Here is a 6,000-nt window from a genome sequence, read left to right as displayed (position 1 = left end):
AAACTCCAACCAGAGAAGAAACCAGTGGAGCTGACAGGCTGCTCAGATGAAGAGAGTGAAGTGAGGAGTTTCCTACAGTGTCTGCCTTATATCTCACAGCTCAGGTAAATGAATTGTTCTTCACATGACTTCAGTGTACATTTGTGGAGTTGAGTTCTTACATCTACAGTAACTCACTGTTGGTTTTAACAATATTTGGTGTCATGATTATTGTTGATTTCTTTTATTGATTAATAATTCTGGATTCAATAAGTAGAAAGGAGCAGTATTTTCATGCTCTTACTCCAGTGCACTGTGTGCCAAACCACTCACTCTTGTTTTTAGTCCTCTGACTTGTAATATGAAACCTAACTGGAAGTTAAGCTAACTAGTCTTAATGAAGGTCACTGTCTGACCGACCCAGTGAAGCAGAGAAAAGAGTGTGGGAGTACACAGCTTCTTATTTGAAATATTGAACTGCATCTATTTGGAAACATGTCACAGTCTTCTGCCTGTGTGAGAATAAAGAGATGATGTGAATAACAATAAGAAGAACAACACAGCTCTGCTAAAACCTCCTCAGACAGACATATAAACACATCATACAAAAGTGAAAAGCAAACTGCAGTTAAAACTGGTAATGAACTTTTAATGTCTCAGCAGCCTAAAAATAAACTGTAGAAACATAAGAAGAAATGACCAACAGTGAATGCTGCATTGATCTGCCTTTTGAACTGAAGACTGGAGTGAACTTTACTGACTGTGATGAAAACTCTACCAACTGTATAGAGAGCAGCAGATTGTGAATTCAGACATCTGATTCATCATCACTGACAGATGTAATGTAGCATAACTGTAATTTACACGTCTGTGATCTCAGGAGCAAAGTGAAGCATTGCATTATGGGATTTTCTGTAACTGTTGTACATGATAGTGACTCTAGATTTTCTTCTTCCACTATGTATATTTATATATTGTGAATATATTTAACATTTTAAACTCACACACAGTAAAATGACATAAAGGGAACATCACCACTAGGAAGCTAATATGCAGTGATTTCACACACAGGATTAGTGTTTGTGTTGTGAGTCAGTACAAGTCAGAAAATGATGTTCAGTCAAGATGTAATTAGATTTTATACAGGACAGGCATGTACAAGATGGAGTCCATCAGTAGTGTGTTGTTGTGTTTATGCAGCTGAGATCAGATCATCACTAAATGTTTCCTTTATTACTTCAGTTTTCATCCTCCGTGGTCACATCGTTCAGAACCAGTCAGGTTCTTTGTGAATCTGTTCTGTGCAGCAGCAGAGAGAGAACAGCAGACAGGAGAGAAGATACTGGAGCTGCTATCATCAGTGTGCAGATACAAAACATTACCTATTAAAGATAACTGGTCGGATTTCCTGCTGGATACATACTCCCACCTGAAGGACTATGAGACGAAAACAGGCCTGAGTGTCCTTCCATCATTACAGTCAGTTCTCCAGTCAGTTCCTGCAGTCTGGTCCATAAACCTCTCAGAGAGAAAGACCTCCATCCTCCTGGAAGTGCTGAAACTCCAACCAGAGAAGAAACCAGTGGAGCTGACAGGCTGCTCAGATGAAGAGAGTGAAGTGAGGAGTTTCCTACAGTGTCTGCCTTATATCTCACAGGTCAGGTAAATGAATTGTTCTTCACATGACTTCAGTGTACATTTGTTGAGTTGAGTTCTTACATCTACAGTAACTCACTGTTGGTTTTAACAATATTTGGTGTCATGATTATTGTTGATTTCTTTTATTGATTAATAATTCTGGATTCAATAAGTAGAAAGGAGCAGTATTTTCATGCTCTTACTCCAGTGCACTGTGTGCCAAACCACTCACTCTTGTTTTTAGTCCTCTGACTTGTAATATGAAACCTAACTGGAAGTTAAGCTAACTAGTCTTAATGAAGGTCACTGTCTGACCGACCCAGTGAAGCAGAGAAAAGAGTGTGGGAGTACACAGCTTCTTATTTGAAATATTGAACTGCAACTATTTGGAAACATGTCACAGTCTTCTGCCTGTGTGAGAATAAAGAAATGATGTGAATAACAATAAGAAGAACAACACAGCTCTGCTAAAACCTCCTCATACAGAAATATAAACACATCATACTAAAATGAAACAACCTGCAGTTAAAACTGGTATTATCTTTTTTAATATCTCAGCAGCTTCAAAATATACAGTTGAAATATAAAAACAAATATTGTTCCACTGATAAAATAAGTAGCATCTCCTTCAATTTAATTTCACATCAACTAATAAAAGAAATGACCAACAGTGAATGCTGCATTGATCTGCCTTTTGAACTGAAGACTGGAGGGAACTTTACTGACTGTGATGAAAACTCTACCAACTGTATAGAGAGCAGCAGATTGTGAATTCAGACATCTGATTCATCATCACTGACAGATGTAATGTAGCATAACTGTAATTTACACGTCTGTGATCTCAGGAGCAAAGTGAAGCATTGCATGATGGGATTTTCTGTAACTGTTGTACATGATAGTGACTCTAGATTTTCTTCTTCCACTATGTATATTTATATATTGTGAATATATTTAACATTTTAAACTCATACACAGTAAAATGACATAAAGGGAACATCACCACTAGGAAGCTCATATGCAGTGATTTCACACACAGGATTAGTGTTTGTGTTGTGAGTCAGTACAAGTCAGAAAATGATGTTCAGTCAAGATGTAATTAGATTTTATACAGGACAGGCATGTACAAGATGGAGTCCATCAGTAGTGTGTTGTTGTATTTATGCAGCTGAGATCAGATCATCACTAAATGTTTCCTTTATTATTTCAGTTTTGATCCTCCGTGGTCAGATGATCATTCAGAACGAGTCAGGTTCTTTGTGAATCTGTTCTGTGCAGCAGCAGAGAGAGAACAGCAGACAGGAGAGAAGATACTGGAGCTGCTATCATCAGTGTGCAGATACAAAACATTCCCTCTTAAAGTCATTGATGTTGATGATGATGATTATGATGACTACTACAAGGATTGTCAGTGTGATTTCCTGCTGGATCTGTCCTCCCACCTGAAGGACTATGAGACTAAAACAGGCCTGAGTGTCCTTCCATCATTACAGTCAGTTTTCCAGTCAGCTCCTGCAGTCTGGTCCATAGACCTCTCAAAGAGAAAGACCTCCATCCTCCTGGAAGTGCTGAAACTCCAACCAGAGAAGAAACCAGTGGAGCTGACAGGCTGCTCAGATGAAGAGAGTGAAGTGAGGAGTTTCCTACAGTGTCTGCCTTATATCTCACAGCTCAGGTAAATGAATTGTTCTTCACATGACTTCAGTGTACATTTGTAGAGTTGAGTTCTTACATCTACAGTAACTCACTGTTGCTTTTAACAATATTTGGTGTCATGATTATTGTTGATTGATTAATAATTCTGGATTCAATAAGTAGAAAGGAGCAGTATTTTCATGCTCTTACTCCAGTGCACTGTGTGCCAAACCACTCACTCTTGTTTTTAGTCCTCTGACTTGTAATATGAAACATAACTGGAAGTTAAGCTAACTAGTCTTAATGAAGGTCACTGTCTGACCGACCCAGTGAAGCAGAGAAAAGAGTGTGGGAGTACACAGCTTCTTATTTGAAATATTGAACTGCATCTATTTGGAAACATGTCACAGTCTTCTGCCTGTGTGAGAATAAAGAGATGATGTGAATAACAATAAGAAGAACAACACAGCTCTGCTAAAACCTCCTCATACAGACATATAAGCACATCATACTAAAATGAAACAACCTGCAGTTAAAACTGGTATTATCTTTTTTAATATCTCAGCAGCTTAAAATATACAGTTGAAATATAAAAACAAATATTGTTCCTCTGATAAAATAAGTAGCATCTCCTTCAATTTAATTTCACAGCAACTAATAAAAGAAATGACCAACAGTGAATGCTGCATTGATCTGCCTTTTGAACTGAAGACTGGAGTGAACTTTACTGACTGTGATGAAAACTCTACCAACTGTATAGAGAGCAGCAGATTGTGAATTCAGACATCTGATTCATCATCACTGACAGATGTAATGTAGCATAACTGTAATTTACACGTCTGTGATCTCAGGAGCAAAGTGAAGCATTGCATGATGGGATTTTCTGTAACTGTTGTACATGATAGTGACTCTAGATTTTCTTCTTCCACTATGTATATTTATATATTGTGAATATATTTAACATTTTAAACTCACACACAGTAAAATGACATAAAGGGAACATCACCACTAGGAAGCTCATATGCAGTGATTTCACACACAGGATTAGTGTTTGTGTTGTGAGTCAGTACAAGTCAGAAAATGATGTTCAGTCAAGATGTAATTAGATTTTATACAGGACAGGCATGTACAAGATGGAGTCCATCAGTAGTGTGTTGTTGTGTTTATGCAGCTGAGATCAGATCATCACTAAATGTTTCCTTTATTACTTCAGTTTTCATCCTCCGTGGTCACATCGTTCAGAACCAGTCAGGTTCTTTGTGAATCTGTTCTGTGCAGCAGCAGAGAGAGAACAGCAGACAGGAGAGAAGATACTGGAGCTGCTATCATCAGTGTGCAGATACAAAACATTACCTATTAAAGATAACTGGTCGGATTTCCTGCTGGATACATACTCCCACCTGAAGGACTATGAGACGAAAACAGGCCTGAGTGTCCTTCCATCATTACAGTCAGTTCTCCAGTCAGTTCCTGCAGTCTGGTCCATAAACCTCTCAGAGAGAAAGACCTCCATCCTCCTGGAAGTGCTGAAACTCCAACCAGAGAAGAAACCAGTGGAGCTGACAGGCTGCTCAGATGAAGAGAGTGAAGTGAGGAGTTTCCTACAGTGTCTGCCTTATATCTCACAGCTCAGGTAAATGAATTGTTCTTCACATGACTTCAGTGTACATTTGTGGAGTTGAGTTCTTACATCTACAGTAACTCACTGTTGCTTTTAACAATATTTGGTGTCATGATTATTGTTGATTTCTTTTATTGATTAATAATTCTGGATTCAATAAGTAGAAAGGAGCAGTATTTTCATGCTCTTACTCCAGTGCACTGTGTGCCAAACCACTCACTCTTGTTTTTAGTCCTCTGACTTGTAATATGAAACATAACTGGAAGTTAAGCTAACTAGTCTTAATGAAGGTCACTGTCTGACCGACCCAGTGAAGCAGAGAAAAGAGTGTGGGAGTACACAGCTTCTTATTTGAAATATTGAACTGCATCTATTTGGAAACATGTCACAGTCTTCTGCCTGTGTGAGAATAAAGAAATGATGTGAATAACAATAAGAAGAACAACACAGCTCTGCTAAAACCTCCTCATACAGACATAACAGCACATCATACTAAAATGAAACAACCTGCAGTTAAAACTGGTATTGTCTTTTTTAATGTCTCAGCAGCTTAAAAATATACAGTTGAAATATAAAAACAAATATTGTTCCTCTGATAAAATAAGTAGCATCTCCTTCAATTTAATTTCACAGCAACTAATAAAAGAAATGACCAACAGTGAATGCTGCATTGATCTGCCTTTTGAACTGAAGACTGGAGTGAACTTTACTGACTGTGATGAAAACTCTACCAACTGTATAGAGAGCAGCAGATTGTGAATTCAGACATCTGATTCATCATCACTGACAGATGTAATGTAGCATAACTGTAATTTACACGTCTGTGATCTCAGGAGCAAAGTGAAGCATTGCATGATGGGATTTTCTGTAACTGTTGTACATGATAGTGACTCTAGATTTTCTTCTTCCACTATGTATATTTATATATTGTGAATATATTTAACATTATAAACTCATACACAGTAAAATGACATAAAGGGAACATCACCACTAGGAAGCTAATATGCAGTGATTTCACACACAGGATTAGTGTTTGTGTTGTGAGTCAGTACAAGTCAGAAAATGATGTTCAGTCAAGATGTAATTAGATTTTATACAGGACAGGCATGTACAAGATGGAGTCCATCAGT

Source organism: Sebastes fasciatus, chromosome 24, assembly GCF_043250625.1.
Source record: "Sebastes fasciatus isolate fSebFas1 chromosome 24, fSebFas1.pri, whole genome shotgun sequence".
NCBI classification, from domain to species: Eukaryota; Metazoa; Chordata; class Actinopteri; order Perciformes; family Sebastidae; genus Sebastes; species Sebastes fasciatus.
Note: the sequence above shows the minus strand (reverse complement) of the source record.